A 19,640-nucleotide genomic window follows, 5' to 3' on the forward strand; every position below is an offset into this window, starting at 1 on the left:
GCATGGACTGTACGTCACAGCGGCGGTCACTGTGACGTAGGCATCGCCATATTTGAAATCTGTCAGCTGTATATGTTCCAGCGTATTGCATCATCCCTTTTAATTCAGGTAATTGAAAAGTATTTTACACCTTTCTATTATATACCAAACGATAGCTACACACAAGATTTTCATACGTGAGTGTTTTCAAAAGGTAATATTAAAAAGTTCGATAGATATCTGTGAGAATATAACATCGATATATCTCGACGTGCCGCCAAATCTCACCAATGTTACTTAACAATATCTCTTCTAATTTCCAGCTTTTTTCATGGTATCGATACTTACTACCTTCTCTAATGATGCTCTAATTAATTATCTTTCATAATTATGTCTTCAAAGATAATATTTCGTATTAAATAAATACACACACACATACAGGCATATATACATAAGTTAGGTTAACCACTCGTACACATACACTCATGTATTTGATTTTCTTTATATTGTACTAATGTAATCTTTTCTTTCTTTTTTAGGTTACAGAGCATAAGCAGAGCCCAGCATGAATACATATACTCAGTCTAACAATTGTGTTTACTCTTTTTATCTTCATATTAATCGAGGTAAGCGTTCTTCTTTTTTTAACCCATATAGAAATGTATAAAAAGAGTTGGAAAGAGAGTGAGAGAGAGAGAGAGAGAGAAAGAAAACAAAACATTCACCTACAAGCAACTATGAATGTGTATGTATATTTGTAGGTATTTCTCGAGGTGATAACAGAAGAAAGACAACCGAAAACAAAACGTAAACAGTCGAGCACCGAGCATTCGATAACCTCTACGAGATATACGCAGAGAAATCTCCATTCCCCTTCCGTCCTTCAACGAGTAAAGATCTAACGAACGTGGCGTATTAAACTATTTATTGATTTTATTTCTAACGTTATCTAACGTTTAATACTTCTACATTCTAACATAAAATACTTTAATAAGTTTCTCATTAGATAGAATAGTATAAAAAAGTTTTATTTTTTAGATTACTCTTTATTGAGTTATATATTATAACTTAAAAAATTTTGAATTAATATTTTAGATAACATTACATACTTCGTATGTAATATTATACAAGTAGTGAGATTAAGGCAATTAATATTGCTTGAATTTATATTGATTCTTTATGATAAAATATCTTTTTGAAAGTGTGCAATGCCTTCAGGAATGATTTCAGGAAATATTGTAATATTTAATTGTATGTAATATAATTTTTAGTATGTTTCAGCTTTTCAGATTTTTATTTAATTTTATTTTATTCATCGTCATCCTAAGGGTAGGATACCCATCCTGCAGTCATCAATGAAGACTAAAAGTAAGTACATTTTTCTATCAAACACTTCTATGATAACTTTAATGGATTTTTATTATAACGATGATATTAATTGTTCTTTTTCTTTTTCTGTTTCAGAACATCATTGCAATCGAGCGTGTAGGCAATGAAGTACTCGTGTGTTGCATCGTTAAAAAAGATATTAAAAAATCGGAAATTAAAGTCAGTGTTGTTCGCCGTATGTAAAAGTTTCGTTTTTCCGGGTAAAGAAACTTCGTAAGTTTCTTTTATTCGGTTTAAAAGTGTTCTCATCGTCATCCTAAGGGTAGGATACCCATCATGCATTCATCACTGAAGATAAAAGGTAAATTAATTTTTATATCAAACATTTTCTCAATAATTATAATAATGTTTTTATATCAATGGTCTATATAATCTTGTTTTTATTTTTGTTTCAGATCATCGTTGGAATAGTGTTACAATTTATTAATTAAATTCATTTGGAAATTCGTTTAACACTAGATTTTTTTCATTATTGTTTCATTTACTATTTTTTAAAAACTTACAAAACTTGTTTGCATGAAGAAATGGGTAGAGGGGAGGAATTAATATTTACATATATTTCATTATGCTATTAAAAATCAACGTATATTTTAAAAAAATAATATTAAAATTTTATATATATGTAGCATATGTAGCAAAGAAATTTGATATTAGTCAAATTGGTTTATTGTTAGTTCATTAATCTAGTGTTAATTGAATTAACTGCATGTAATGCAGTTGTAGAATCAGTGTTAGTGCATTGTCATCGTCATCCTAAGGGTAGGAGACCCATCGTGCATTCATCGATGGAGATACAAAGTGAGTATATTTTTGTATTTAATGATTCCACAAACATTATAATTGTTTTCAGTAATAGTAATGATATTAATAGTATTGTTTTTTATTTCTATTTCAGATTGCAATCGTGCGCGAAGCAATATACGGGAGTGTTGTATCGATTGAATATAATTAAAATCACGGATTAGAAGCACGTTCGTTCGCTCATTTCAATTCGTTCGTGTTACGCGATTGTATTAGAAATTTTTCATATTAAATTAACTGCGACCAAAGCAGTAATTGCATTAGATTTTGTTCGAGAAAAGTTGTATTTTTATTTTAAAACAGTCGCACAGACTGTTCGCGTATTAGAGTCAGTGCATCAATGAAGATTTTTTTACTTGCATTGACTGTGTGCAAAGCAGTCTTTGGAAGCAGTTGTAGAATCAGTGATCGGGCGCATAATAAATTAAAATCATACGCGAATTAGAATCAGTGTTGTTCGCCGTATAATAAAATTTCGGTTTCGCGATAAGAAACTCATCTATAGTTTCTTATTTTCGTTTATACCGCGTTTTTAGATTCACGCGAGGTGCATCGCCATGGTGCAATTGAATTTCATCCCATTGGAATGCATTGTAAGTATCTATTTTTATTTACATTTTATTTGATTTTATTTTATATGATTTTGGATTATATTGCAGATAACTTATCATTTTGTTCTATTTTATTTTACAGATATGACGACGGACTTTCTACCTTATCAAAGATGTGGGATGATTTCTTCGATGGATCTTCGATGGATCTTCGATGGATCTTCGGTGGATCTTCGATGAATCTTCGGTGGATCTTCGATGGATCTTCAGTGGATCTTCGGTGGATCTCCTTCAATACCAGGTCGAGGAACTCTTCCATCGTCAAACTACAACACTTGCTGCGAAGTAGGAGTGTTTTGGAGCCATCGTAGAGCTTCTTACGCAGTGAGTCAAAAAATTCAAAGTCCCTCCGGTGCTCAATCATGCCGAGGATGAAAGGTCCTAATCGGCACGAGTTACTGGTTGTAATTATTTAAAAAAATTATTGACGAGCACATGAGTAATTTCTTTTTGGGAATTACTCATGAAAATTGTATGTTGTAATGTATGTTGTATTGTATATTTTATTAGTTCAGGATAGGTTTTCTTGTCTCATCGGTTAAATTCGTTTAATTAATAATGTAATTAATTAATACACTTTATTTTATATTACGTGTTTTGTTCGTGGTTAGTAGTGGTGAAATCGAGCATTAATTTACTCGATTTTGTCCAGAAAAGCATGTAATAAATGTCTTACATGCATTGCTTCGTACTTAGTTTATCTAATCGCGATTAATTTTGATATATATATATATATATTTTGCGAATATATTTTGATATATATTTAAAGATATTAAAAGTCATTATTTATTAAATAAATTGTCGAGTCCTTAGCCGCTTAGATAAATTTTTATAAAAATGTATTTATATGTTATGTATATATGTGTTTTTAATCATATTTTTTAGATTAGGATTTTCAGCTTCTAATCTACTAATCTCCCGTTTCTCCCCCCTATACTTTCTGCGTTCTCATCTATACGTGTGCCCAGGTGCTACTCGTATGGGTGAGAAACGGTTAGTATAGGTTTAGTTTTAAGTTTTTCCCCTATTGGCGGCTGTCATTGTGCTAGTGGTTGCACGATGTACTTTACACCTGTGTGTGCGTATTAGGTAGAGTGTTTTGTACATCGTTTCGCGATAGTTTTTAATTAATGCATTATTTATCACTTAGAATACTACTTAGTATAGCACACCTAGAGTTAGGTGTGATATGAAAAATACACATTGTTGTATTTTTCTATTTATATTACATTTTTCTCATTTTTTCTCTCGAATCGTTTTGAATAGTAGACTTCCCACATTTATTTGTGGAAATATGACAATACTTGTATTATATTAGTATGCTGATATATACTAGTATGTACCAGTATTTTTGCTTTAGTCATCATTGCAATAATCATTAGCCTTGGCAGTCGATTACAGCATTGGTACGTACTCCCATAAGTTTAGAAAACACGCGTTTGAACTAGGGTGTCGGAGGTGCCCCGGGGCATGCTCTCTAGTTTAGGCTTTTGCACCCTGGTGGTATGTGAGAGAATCGTGGAGTGTGTGGGTTGGTATGTATGTATATTTGCTCTTTTTAAATATGGGTAATTGGCAGTCAGGTAGCATATTTCTCTGAGTGAATGTGAAAACTTTAATTTTAAGTAGGTAGGGCCCGGAAAAGGCATTAGGTTTGTTTCCACTCCGGAGTGGAAATTCGGCCTCCGGGTTTATACAGAATTGTTACAAAATTATATCATTTCTTTCTATTATGCTTGCTTTGTAAATTTATTTTGTAACTTCTCTGTAATTTTTATTCTGTATCATGAGATTCAAAGGAATTTGCAACGATTTGAAAGATTCATTTCTATTTCGATTCTATCTCGAACGAGATAGTGTCGAACAAATTCGCAAATACTTTGATGAATTTGATACTTAATTTTAAGCATTATAACTAACACTTCGCACAGTCGCGATTTTCTCAATTAGAAATATAACCAATGAATGAAATGAAAATATTGCAACAAAATGCATAACATTTATTGCATTATTTATTTCAATTCTATTTTCTTACTTGAAATTAAAAGTGCGAGGTGTTTTTAGGTCATCGATTAAAATGATCTGCTTGGACTTTCGATTAATTATTCTCGTTTATATGTTAATGAACTCTAAGTTCATTGATAGTCCACGAGTTTGAATAGCTAACGGAAAATGTAAAATAATTTTTTAATAGTTGAAAATTAAAATCATCAAACAAAATACGAGTTAATTTGCAATAAAAATGTATAAGAGATCTTGTCTTGCTTGCGCGTAGAAAATGTCCAAGGCAGTTTTCAGGGATGAAGAAAGAAGAGGCTATATGCCGAAGAGGCTAATTGCCGAAGAGGCCCCCACTTATATGTGGTTGAAGAGGGCAACTATATAATAACTATAAAGTTATTTTCAAAAGTTCAACAGCAAGTTCGAACTTTTCGAGAATAACTCTCTAGTCATATTTTATATTTAATTATATTATTTTATTGCTCGTCAGTAATTTGTAGTTGTAATTGGTGATGATGGACCATTCCATCTCCTTGGGACACCAAATTCGTGTCTATATCGTCAAAAAGATGCACACGTGTTTAGTTAATTCGAGTCAAAAATTTGAAAATTTTCGTATTATTAAATTTTAAAGTTTAAATAACGTTCGGTAAATATTACAGTAATTTCTCATTTCTTCTTTTGTTATTAAGATTTTTCACTATCATTGTATTTTATTAAATTTGCAATTTTTTTTCTATATAATGCAGTTTTAAAATATTTCATAATAATTAATAGATATTATTTTTTTCAATAACTTAATATATTTGTACTTTTTTCTTTTTTTTTTTAATATATTTTATGTAAATGTAAAATCACGCGTTTAAATCTAATTTTATTGCAACGGTAAATAAAAATTTGATAAAAGTAATTAAAGAATTCAATTGAAAAGTGCATCAGCGAATTGGACGATTTATATGTCAGGCTATTGTTTCACTTGATTGTATGATTAATAAATTTTTCTTTTTGTTACAGGTGATCGTCACTGGAATTATCTTCTTCTTGTTTTAATTTTCTTCTTTTTGAGCTTCTAATCATTTCTGAAGGCACACATAAAAACTAAATATGACATATAAATTGTTATGTAGCAGGGACACACATAGCGCTGCTAACCATAGATTAATACACTAAAGGAATAAGAATCTATGTGATATTTCTATCCGCGTATTGTCTAAATTTCTGAGTAGATACGCCGTGTTTAAAGCCACAATGAATATTTTTATGGACTATTGCAATTGGGCAAAATTTAAAAAAATTGGGGGTGGGGGCCTACCTATCCATCTCCTGGTTAATAAATATCATTTCTTTTTTTCGGAATGTCAGATAAACAACGTTAAATAAAATTACTTTCATAGAGTATAAATTACTCAGTTTATTGTTTAATTTCGAAGAAGAAGGGGCATCGAACATATATTCTGTACTTTTAGATTGCAATATACATTTCTTTCGATTAATTAACACTCATTTCAGATATATCGAACACCCTAATTTACTCTATTTATTTATTCGATTTTCTTAACGCTCTTGATCAGTGATTACTTACAGTTGGAAATTTTCATCTAATCAAATATCGGATTTAATGTATTTTTTTAATAATTTTCTTCATCCTAAAAATACTATATTAATAATTTTCAAGCAAAGTCTAGTAATCATTACGATGTTCGATTTTAAGGAACACTCACTGTACATATAAATCAACTGATTATTTTTCACATGATAATACGAGTTTCATTTTTATTACTTGTGGAAGCCACGTGCATCCTTTTTTTTATATTAATTTTGTACGTTTGATATTAACAAGATTGAACTTTTATGTTAAATATATATAATTCTAATTAATATGTAACATGGTTTCTATTTGATTTATTTTGATTAGATGAAGCCAATAAACCAAATTTGAATCCTTTCAATATATATATACTAGTATATAGTTACTTGTATATGAGCCAAAAGAGAATCGATTAAAGTAGAGGTTTATCTGTGTGGGTAGATTGTAAACTAAGGATGCAGTATGCTTGAAGGAATCTTCGAGGCAATCTCTTCTAAGATCCTTCGGACTAATCAGACCGAGTACTGCCAAGATATTCCTAAATTGTTTCGTACGATTAAGTTTAATTTAGAAAAGCTCAAGAATATTATCACTTAAAAATTATGTATTTAATCTTATCGAATGGAAGTAGAATAAATTGGTGATTAATATCGGTTAGGACAATTAAAACAAAAATAAAGAAATAAAAAATAAATATAAAGTTAAGAATATGTAGGATTGAAGAGTGCATTGAAATGACCCAAATGAAAAATCGTTTGTTCAGTTGTCCAGAACATCCAGCTATCAGTTTGAAAGTAGGACGATTGTACTGGTACATTCGCATTGTATAAAAGTTATTTAGTTAAACCGAATTAAACCGAACGAAAGAAAATTATATCTTGCTGTAGTAGTTGCAATGAGTGCACATACCTACTCCTATTAAACCTTTAATTACTTGGGCGGCTTTAATTTACATAACGAGTATGTTTAGTTCCTCGTTGGTTAGTAGAGATATACACTATTCTTAATATTATTCATTTCGTCTAACGATTCATTAAAATGACATGCACTTAATTATCTTACTCTCTCTTTCTCTCTTTCTTTCTTTCTTTCTTTCTTTCTTTATCTCTTTGATAAGAGATTTCGTTAGAATGAGTTAGGATAATAAATATTATCTTCTTTTTTTTTAAATCAAATTCACTTAAAGATTTTTTATTAGAAAAAAAAAAATTAGAATTAGAATTTATATAATTTTTGAAATCACGTATTAAGGATTTATAAAGTTTTTTTTTCGGAATTTGTGCTTGTGGACAATTTTACGAACCGTTTTTAATGAACCATTTCATCACTCGACATATTCAATGCTTTTATCTACCGTTGAAACCACCACGACGACCGACGCGTGACATTCACCAATGTGCTACCGGAAATATCGTCTAGTGGTGAACCGACATGAATTCGTTGATAAGTTAGGAATTTACTTTCTAGTGCTGCATCCTTAGTCAAAGATGGCGTATGACAACTATCGATAGAATGCAATTTGTTATTTATTATTAATATTTATTATCTAATCAAATGAATAAGTTTTTTTTTTTTAGAAAATAAAAAAATAAAAGGAAAGAAAAAATATTAATTAAATACGGTTCAATATATTTTGTCGAAATATTTAATTAGTACGCGTTAACTTATACACATATTAAAATTATTCTTCGAAGTAATATTTTTCATCATTTAAATAATAAAACTATTGAGTTTTTCATAATGTTCTCGGAAGAAAATAAATCAAGGATTAAAAATAATACTAGAAAGTATTAAATATAAAATAGTATGTTCCTGTTTTTCTTTGTGAATAAAATATAAATGAAAATGAAAGCTATTTAACGGATCATTAGTTTAGTTTTTAAGTTTCGAAGCTTTTCTCGTTAAATCCTGTTCGCTTAGGATCGTATGTACAAAATGAGAGTGAGTTCTAACTGGTTGTTGTAAGAGAGAGGGAGGAGAGAGTCGCGGTGGTTTCACCGTGTTGGAATGAAAGCTTTTCGTGGCTGTAGTTTGATACTACTATCCTTAGGGTTCTCGAGGCTTACTAAGTTCTCGCTCTCTAACTTCGTCCACGGAGAAACGTTTCTCGAAACTTTAGAATGCCTTGGTGCTTCTCTATTTGAGAATGTCACCATATGAATAGCAATGTTTTTCATTCATAATTCATATATCTATTAGATACGATTAATATCACGATTAATATCACGATTAATATTATATTAAATATGTATATTTGTATTATATAAATTAAACAACAATTCGTAAAACAATTCGTTATTAAGTATAATTGTTATATTTTCAAATTATTTATTCATTTAATAATGATATTTTATAATTTGTTAAATAATGATTATAATATAATAAGTATTATAAATCGTTTCATTATATATATATATATATTAATTTTTTTGATGATAAAATGGAATAAAAATATAATAATAATAAAAAAAAGTAGATATATATTTAGGTTTATATATTTGATGATAAAAGTTAGGAGTTTTGTTACCTTCGAACAAACTTACACATCCAATTTCTCTACCGCAAGATCTCTCTCTCCCCTTTTTCATCATCTTACAGTCAGTCTCTAAGACAGATCAAAGCGCTTTATATTGCTGGAGAACTAGTTTGCAGTAAACATAAAAAGAAAGTTCGCTTTTCTTCAAGTAGTCGTTATTGGATAAACGTAAACTGCAAGTAAGGATTCGAAAGTTGCCGTTCCTCAAGGAAAAAGTGTAACTCGAGGCTGCTTTTTTCGTTTCTCAACTCTGTATTCCTTTTTCGACTCCGACGAAATCCACATCGGTTGTGAGAGATCCGGGATTGCAAGCACATTACGAACATAAAAGGGGCCGTAGGTCGCGTAAGGCATCGTCAGAAACTCGTTAGCTACCGCCTCAGGTTTTACTGATAGCTTCGAGGGATTCGTTATTTCTTTTATCATCAAATCCTATCGATACGAACTATCGAACGCTACACGTATCGTCATTAGTTTAACCCGATAATATTATCTATCCATTTATCAATAATTATTTCATTTATTTTTATCATTCATTTTTAATTTATTTTCCCAAATTTGTATCAAATTTTTATCAAATACCTGTCACACGCTTATACATACACATATTTCGACATTACTTATATTCTGCACTTTAAAATATGAATTTTTGTACTTTAGATTTTACAGAGATCGTATTATTCATACACATATACGCACACAGATGCACACACACAAGCGCATTACTACACAAATTTCGACATTACTTCCTTTTCATATTCCAGAGTAAAATGTATTTTTTTTGTACGTTACATTTCGCGGATAATTTTATTCAATCTTTTTAAAATTAAGTTACATATCTTCTTCGTCTTTTTTTTTTTTTTTGTCCACTATGTATTATCCATATGAAAGAAGATTTTTATCTCATCGGTATCGTCGTATAGTTTTATTTTTGATCGACATAGACGAAATAGTTTGGCTCGTGTCAAGGCCGAGACGAGAAAGGAACACCGATGTCCTCGTTCGTCCTGTCTACGGGACGAAATGGAACGAGAAAAATTTGTCGAACGAGAAAACGAAGTAACTATTGGAGCAATGAGACGAAAGAAAAAGGAAAACTGAACTGGGTGAGTGGTCGCATTCCCGAGAAATAAATCACCACTTTTTCCTACCAAACCATTTCTCAAAGTTCCGTAAAAGGGCCGAGGTACAAGCGAGTGACCCATGTCTCGATACAAAATAAAAAGAATATAAAAAAATACACAAAAGAAAAGAAGGAACAACCCTTCCTCATTGACTGTTTATCGAGAACTATTCGAGAATCTTAACACACATTTGAAATATTTATTGTTAATGCTTTTACAAAATCAAACGTATTCAATTGATTATATTTATCACGTAGGATTCATTTTGATTTTGGTATATACAGTGAGTCCTAAGAGTATTCGTAAAACACTGTCAATTTAAAACGATCAATATTTTCTCGTAATACGATATTTCCAAATTCTTATACACGGAATCATATTTTAGGATTATTTAATCGTAACAATAGCATTATAAAACGCAAAGAAAAACCAACCGATTAGTTATTTATAAAAAAAAGAAGTATAATTTTATTTTTATTATATTCCATGTAAATTTGATGAGATCGATTTTGTATCACTTAATATGTAAAATTATATTTCATTAAATCATACAATTTCATATTAATTGGAAACTTATTAATAATCCTATTACAGATTTCCGTGTATAAAAATTGTATATAGTTATGTAATATTACAAAATAAATAGGAGGAATTATTGAAAATTTACAATGGAAAACGGATACGAATATTCCCTATGATTCATTGCATATCGAATATGTTTTCTGTAAGTAAAGGACATCGATATATCTATAAATGGTGAATAGATTTAGGATAGAAATGGTTGTCTAGTAGGAACCTTAAATTTGAAGAAGCAATATCAGCGAAATCACTTTTCCAACGTTTACGTATTTACTAGTGGCAGACCAAATAGCGCATTTTCCAAGAGACCTTATATTCTATCTTCTCCCTTCTAAACCTTTGGTAAGAGAAATGGCCAGAGTTATATCTTGGTCGTAACGTGGATGCGTACGTCTTCTTGAGAATACATACATACATACAAAGGATATATACGTGTATATATGTGTATTGTATCGAAGATAAGAAAAGAATAAGAAAGAGAGTAAGAGATAGTAAGGGGGTGAAAGGGGGGAGTGGGAGTAGTATGAGAGAGAGAGAGAAAAAGAGTAAGAGAGTCCTGTCCTCTATACGCTTTATTTGTTTGTTTTCGAAGGAATCTCACAGAAATATATTTCAATGTCGTTTCTTGTCGTCGAAATGTTGTTATATACGAAAAACCACTCTACCAGTTCTCAACGCGTGTGTCTACTCATATTTTGCGTATTTTCAATATCCGCGTATTAAAAGACGTGTACCGAAAAACAGGGTGGTACCATGGGAAGAAAATACTTTCAAAGTGTAAAACATTTTTCAGTCCTGGGATATGTAAATCGAAAATTGTCGGAAAGATTTGCTGGATACGAACTTGAGAGAAAATATTACAAGCGTGTGTGTTAGAATTGAAATTTAACGCGTTAGATTTTTTTTTTTTTTATTTAGAAATATGAATATTATGATTTAATATCGGATATCAAATGTATGTGATTTTTACGTGTGAGGAAACTTTGTGGAAAATGTATTTTTTTTTGTTTGTTAAACGTTGCTATTCGCTTTCTTTTTATTTTTTATTATTTTTTTATAAACATAATATCCACAATCATTGCTTTGTTCTTTATATATGTATATATATATTTTATTTATTTTTTTATATTATACGTGATTTATTTCTTTAGATATATATGATAAAAATATCATTTGGCGTTGAAATGTGTTTAAAGCTGTGTTAAAAGAGAGAATAAGAATGAAAAATAAAAATCGTTGATAATAAAAAATCGTTAAAATTATAATTTGATTTTAAATTGTATTACGATAGAATAATATCAGTAAACGATGTCAATGTAATTTTGTAACTAGTGTTTTAACCCATCCTTTTCAACATATTTTTTCGAGATGAGTTATGAACCAATATCCTTGAGTGTAAGTGGATATTGTAGGTGGTCGTAGTATTAAACGGGGTTTTGTGTTTGGCACGATCTTAATGACTTTTAATCTCCGGGACCAATAGCAATTTTGAGAAACGTTGAAAATTATTGAGAAAGCACCCTACTAAAGTGCAATATGGCGAGTTTTTATATTTATATACAATTTTCTTTCTTACATAGCTATCTCGAAACATTTTATCCGGATATACTACAAGTTAAGAAGATTAGAAATGTAAGTTGGAAAATTTATGAATAGAATGTCATCATGCTATTTGATACAATATACGATAAATTACACGAGTAATTTTGTAGATACATATAATAATAATAATAATAATATAATTTGATGCTGCAGTAGTCTTTTCAACATTACCAACGATTATTTTCTCGAATATTAAGCAATTTTGTATGATTCTTGAGTGCATTATTGGGTAGAGCAATTTCTAGAAAGGTAATACAGATGGAAGAAAATTTTCATTCGAATTACGATCCAATATCGTCGAGCTGAAGTATTTCTCTCCCTTGTTATGTATGTATGTATATATATATATATATATGTATATGCTTTACCGAGTTTGATATTAAATCTATATAGTGGTAGATAAAGTACCTATACACTTGTAGGATGTTCGTAACGAATAGAAAAAAAGAAAAAAGAATAGATAAAACAACTCCTTAAATAAATTCGAGTAATTTCTTTTACATATATACATATATATATATATCTTTTTTATCATTATTTTATATCAGAGAATAGAAATAATTTCAATATGACATTTATGAGAAAGATTATAGCGTTAAAGTAGAATAATCTTATGTGAATCGTAATAGAAATCATCATACATACATCTGAAGATTGCTTTCCTCACCGTAATGTCGATGTTTACTTCAACTCGTTCGTGATATTAGTCTCGAATAAAATGGCCGCTTTATTTGCCTTTCCCGTGGTCTTTAGAAATAGAGTAGAAACGTGTCGTAACTAAAGCCGTTAAAATATAATGTTGCTTGAGCTTTAGCGTTCTCTCATCAAACCAACGAATTTTATATCTTTATATCTATGCATCTAGATACTGATTGTTTGCCGAGCTGTAAAACATGTCGAGTATTAAGTAAGTGCAAGCCTATAAAAACACCGTAAATTCGACGATCATCAACTGTACACACAGTGTCAAGAATAACTAAAAGATAGATTTGTTGTATAGTTTGCTTATTTTTTTGTTTTTTTTTCTTTTTCTTTTATATCGGAATTAAATCGTATAAATATAATACGCGTTATAATACTTTTTAACTCGTCTTTCAATATTAATCGACAATCTATGGAAAACTTTACGATCAATTTTTTTTTTTTTACCTTTCCCGTGCTCGGTTAAATACTTGTAAATTTTTACATTGATCGTATTGAAAAGACAAAAATTATCCTTAATCAATACCAATACACCGTAGTATATTGTTTTTATATCGAAATTAACCGATAGACGTTTAATCGTTTGATTATTTTATTTTATATTGGAATAAACTCGTTTTAATACGCTCGTTTATTTTCGAATTTAATCGACAATGGTATATACAAATACGTAAAAGAGTATTACGATGAATTTTTCTTTTTCAAATTCAAGAGGGAACTTTGATAACGAACGTATTAAATAAAAATTGCCTGTAAGCAATACTAACCCATCATCCATCTCTCCCTCCTTCTCTCTCCCTTTCATTAACCTCCTTTTCATTATTTCGAGCTTACGAACGTAAGAGTTGATACATCAAACTGTGTATATCGAAGAGAAGAAGAAGAAGAAGAAGAAGAAGGAAAAAAAAAACAAAAAAAGGACACGGAATAAAATTCAAGTATAAAAAGTATAAAGTAAAGAGTAAAGGGAGAGTATATTAAAAAAGTATTGTAAAACTATATCTTACGGTGATAATGAAAATAGAAAAAAAAGAAAGGAAATGAAACACGATTCGGCAGAAAACGGATGTTCGTAAAGCGTTTAACGAACGTTTCGTTTGATCGATCCTTCGTTACAGAACGGCCTGAAGCTTTATATTTCTCTCTTTCTCTCTCTACGAGTTTGAGCCTCGTAGTTTCCGTTTAACTTCAACGATCGACCTATTACTATTCATTCGGAAACGATGATACCGAATCGAGTGAAAGAGGTTCCGCAGTTTGAAACGATTCCGACCTACTACTCTATCCTTCGATCGATAGATAAATTCGATTCTCTTTATCTTTCATTCTCTCACTCTCATTCTCTCTCATTCTCTCTCTCTCTCTTTTTCTGTCTTTCTTTTTTTCACATTAATTTTTTTTTGATTTTATACGATAAGAGATATTTGTTAACTTCACTTCAAATCTCGAGTTAAGTTAGGTCCTATCATCGAAATATCTTCGATTTAATTGAACTCAAATCTTATTAGACTAGATGCTTCAGATCTTGAATTTATATATATATATATAAATATATTTTTTTTTTGGGTTAAATTTTCTATACAAATTATTCGCAGTAATTGGAGAAACTTTTCGTTAGATTTAAATGATAGACGTTTAGACAGTGAAAATACATATAAATTCGTATTATTAGGATAAAACATTATTACATCGTTCAGTTTACTTTTCGTTGGCGAATCTACGGTCAGAGTTTTGAGCTCTGCTAGAAACTCATAACGTCGTGTTAAAGGATTAAGAAAAAATAAAAGAAAACGGGAACAAGAATTCCGAACTTTAAAAAGATTTCACGAATCCTATTTAACGATAGATCAACGTAAGATAAAAAGAAAAAGAAAAATAAAGAAAAAGGGGGAAGGAAAGGAAAGGTATCTGGTGAAGGAAAGAAGCGTGTTACGTGGTTATAAATTGAGGAAGGTTTGGAATAGGAAGGTCGAAAGGGAAGTCGATCGATGGGGATAGGAGAGACGGTCTCGCGAATAACGAGCTCTCGTTGTTCGCGTCGGATAAGTGCCGAGAATATCGACGAGCCAAGTGACGACGCGCCAAGAGCCGTTCCGTGCGAAAGAGCATAATAGGAGGAGGAAGAAGGGATGAGGGAGAGCTTGGGAGTTGAACGGGGGTTGTGTAGGTAACAGGGTGAGAGTGAGAGAGTGAGAGAGGGGTGCGGTGACGCGATGCTGAGGGTTGGTTTGTATTCGAGACGACGGTAAAGCTACGGTTCGCGTTATAACCCACTTTGGTGCATGTACGTGGCAGCTTGCCTGTTTTACGCTTCTGGCCACGATACTCACTAGGTGCTCCTCTTCCTCCTACTCCTCCTCCTCCTCCTCTACGTATACACGCTTTACAAAGAAGAAAATACGAGTTGAAATTCACGTGGATAGTACCTTATTCTTTTTTAACTGAAGAGAAATTAAAGGGGTAAGTTTGAAGTCACGAAGGCGTGACACTACACTCCTTGTTCTCGTTTAGAAGAGGGAGTAAAGAGTAGGAGAGATAGAGATGGGGAGGATTCATTAAAATTATATTGGGGCTAGCGAGGATAATGATAGTCTAAAGCTAACACTCTATACTCGTCTCTCCTATCTCTTTGCTAAACGTATAGAATATTCTCGCTAGCTAGCTTAGAACATACTTATTGTAGCTCGAAAACTGTTAAAGTTCTGGTCAAGAGAGAACGAGAGAGAAAGAGATGGAAAGAGAGAAATAGTAAAGGAAGAGTTCACCCGGTTGTTTCAAGAGTGTCATCTCCCTTCTGACTACTCGTCACTTTTATCCTCGAGTATTAATTCTACAACATCCCTCTTCAATGCAATGGATGTTCCTTTGTACAATTATTTTTCTTTATTTTTCATTTAGATTAATGTTACTTACTTTTTCTTTATTACTACTTGTTAGATTATGGTGTTTTTCTTTTCTTTTTTTTTTTTTTTCTTTTTATCATAGAAATAGTTTCTACGTTTTCGAATATCCTATGCACAGCAATATTGGGTGATACTGGCTTGCTCAAGGAAATTGAGAGTAATGCATTTTCACGTTTACGAAATCAGCTCTTTCTTTCTTTGTTTTTTTTTTTTCCTTTTCCTTTTCCCTTTTTCTTTCTTTCTTCTTTCTTTCATTCTTTCTCCAACCAATGAAGCGAGTACGAAGACGACGAGGGTACGGCGAATTGCAGGTGCGACCTCGTTCTCAAGTTCATTCGTGTGCGTTTCCTTTGTGTTTCTTGTGTCTTTTTTACATGTATATGTATACACAGAGGTATGCTTGAACGTATATGTGTGTAGAAATATCTATAGCAATGTGTGTTCACGCGTAATACGTGTCGCCTGATCTGGAAAAGTCGTATGTCTTATATACGAGAACGGGAAAGGAAGATATTGCACTTTTGGAAAGATTTAAACTGCAATGGACTGCGGAGACTCGTGGGGGCCGTCCAAGTTGAAAAGTGAAGCGATAAGTATATTGTCAAACCGCGTTTAAAATATTATCGAAGATTTCTCATATTAAAAAGCGAATAAAACTTAATCGTTCATTGATAAATAAAACGATACGACAACATTAGTTCTTCTATTATGCGCGATTATTCTATTCGTAACAATCGTGACTACGAGAATTGCTAATGGAAATCAATTTCATTACTGACTAATATAAGAAATAATGAAAAAAAAAAAAAAACAAAAAGAAATAAAAAAAAAAAATAAAACAGAAAAAAACGTCGATCGAATATGAGAAGAGGAGGAGAGCTGTCAGCGTCTATCTACAAATCGTATACGCGATAATCCCTATTGACTTCGTACCAGGTGTTCCGTAAAAATTGACGGTCATACATTGTCCGTTATCCCAGTTCATAGTCAGTTCTTGAATGTCAACGATGCGAGGAATATAACGTACCAACACAATTCTACATAAATCCTATACACCCCAATGAATGAAGTGTAGTTAATAGAGTATTCCCCTAACTGCTTTTTAGTTTATTTTTTTTTATTTGAATTCGTTGCTGAACTCTTCACAAACACATACACACACACACACACACACAGAGACACACATACGTTTATAAACGGTTGAAGATCCTTTATAAAGTTTTCTACGATTAAAAGTCAAAAGTCATGAGCGCAGTTCGTTAAATGCGATTCGATAAGGAAGGAGGATTCGTTGGAGATACGATCATTATCGAAAGTAATTTGGAGTATATTTCTGTCACTTGGTCGTATTCCTCTCTCCCCTCGAAGATCCCCGAAGTACTCTAGGTACGTGAAGGGTTTAGATAACAACACATCGGAGAGTTCTTCTAAACTTTTCTTACTTCTTATATTTGAACCGACCGACCGGTCGTGCCGGTTGCTTTTCTTTTTTCCTTTTTACCTATCCACGACTTGACAATCTTACTATCAACCCCTTTATCACTTCCCCTCTTTACCACCCCTTTCTCCCATCGTCAGGTACGTCATTGCATGGATGGTCGTGCAAAGAGAAGCTTTTCTTATTTTCTTCCTCTTTCTAACTAGTCTGTTCCTCCCTCTCTCTCTCTCTCTATCTTTTATTTTCCTTCTTTTTTTTCTTTCTTCTTCTTATTCGTGTCTTTCTCACCTTTCAACCCTGTTTTCTTAAGAACTTTCGAGCAACAGTTTGACAAAATGCAGATTTCCTTCGTTTCCCTGACGACAACGATTGCTTTTTCTACACCCCTCTTTACTTGAACCTCTCTTTTCATCTCTACTCTACTCTCCCTCTCTCTTTAACTTTCGTTTCGAGAGTTAAGCTCGGGCTTCGTCATCCTCTTTCTTCTTCTTCTTCTTCTTCTTCTTCTTCTTCTTCTTCTTCATCTTCTTCCCTCTTCCTTTTCTACCCTCCTATCCTTCTGAAACTTCTCTTCTATCTTTTCTCACCTTCTCTCGAGAAACCACCAATCTCCCAAGCTGTTACTGATATCAGTAAGGCCACGTCGAACAGACATGCGCTGTGTGATAAGTAGAAAACGAGGAGGGAGAGAGAAATAGGGAGAAAAAGAGAGAGAAAGAGAGAGACAGTCTCTTAACACCAGACAGTTTTATCCATCTAGAAAGGCTAACGTCTCTCGACGACCGATCCACCAACGACGCGAGCTTATAAAAGCTTACGAACTCGCGTCTCCTTATCCGTCGCTTTATTCCTTTCTGCTTATTTCGTTTTTATTCTACTTTCTTCTACTCTCTTGAATAATAATAAGACGCAGAAGAGAAATACGAATACACGCGGTTTATATGAGCAACGTTAACTATACGCGTGAATTTTTATCGACTATTTTGTTGGATTATTTTTCTTATCGTTGTATATCTTCTATAAGTATTTTAAATAATACGTTGATCATTTTTGTTCTCTTTTCGTTTTCTTTCTTTTTTCATCGATCGTGGTATTCGTTATATTATATGATTGAAGTACGTGTGCATTGTTTTATTGTAAATATATTTTTGTTGCGATAGATTATTTTAGATATCTGATTGGATTGAAAAGTTTTCAGCGTGGCATAGAAATTTGTTTTATAATCAAATTCGCGATCGTTAAAAATTAATTAATTTTCTTTTTTGATTTTCAAAAGTTTACAACCTCATTTTTGTTGAATAATAATAAGACGCAGAAGAGAAATACGAATACACGCGGTTTATATGAGCAACTAAGTTAACTATACGCGTGAATTTTTATCGACTATTTTGTTGGATTATTTTTCTTATCGTTGTATATCTTCTATAAGTATTTTAAATAACACGTTGATCATTTTTGTTCTCTTTTCGTTTTCTTTCTTTTTTCATCGATCGTGGTATTCGTTATATTATATGATTGAAGTACGTGTGCATTGTTTTATTGTAAATATATTTTTGTTGCGATAGATTATTTTAGATATCTGATTGGATTGGAAAGTTTTCAGCGTGGCATAGAAATTTGTTTTTTAATCAAATTCGCGATCGTTAAAAATTAATTAATTTTCTATTTTGATTTTCAAAAGTTTACAACCTCATTTTTGTTATTGTTTTATTTAAGCGTTATAATTATACGCGTGACTTTTTATCGAGTATCTTGTCGGATTTTGTTTCTTATCATTGTATATATTCTATAAGTATTTTTTTTAGTACGTATGAATTATTTGATTAATATATTTTTCTTATGATATATATATATAAATTTGTTCTCATCGAAGATAAAAGATTTTCTATGAAGTAGAACAACAATGCCTGAGTCTTTATCGTTAATAAAACAGGAATATCTAACAAACGTTTTCTTTTATATTCGTAGGATGTTCCAAATCAAATACTTCATTGCTTCTCGAAATATTTACTCTCCTAACTTACGCGTATAACAAATGCTTTGATAGAAAGGAATAGTCTTGGAACTTTTCGAACGTACCTTCTCTTAACGATTCCTTTTTCTTTGAAGAGAAATTGGATAAAAGGGAATTGAAAATATATTTCGTTTTATGTTATCTTTTTTTATTCTTTTTGCAAATATTTACAAGATACCAAAAACAAAGACACACGCACAGTAGGTTCGATCGTTATCGTTATAATACTCGAAAAAAGGAAAAGAAAAGCACGGAAAAAGGAAAATAATAAATTACAAAACTAAATTAACGTTCTAATTAATCGCGTATTAACTTACTCGACTATGACGTTATTCGATATCGTTTTAAAACTCGTTTTAACCTATCAAATGCA

This window comes from Polistes fuscatus, unplaced genomic scaffold (assembly GCF_010416935.1).
Source record: "Polistes fuscatus isolate 324 unplaced genomic scaffold, CU_Pfus_HIC Scaffold14, whole genome shotgun sequence".
NCBI lineage: Eukaryota > Metazoa > Arthropoda > Insecta > Hymenoptera > Vespidae > Polistes > Polistes fuscatus.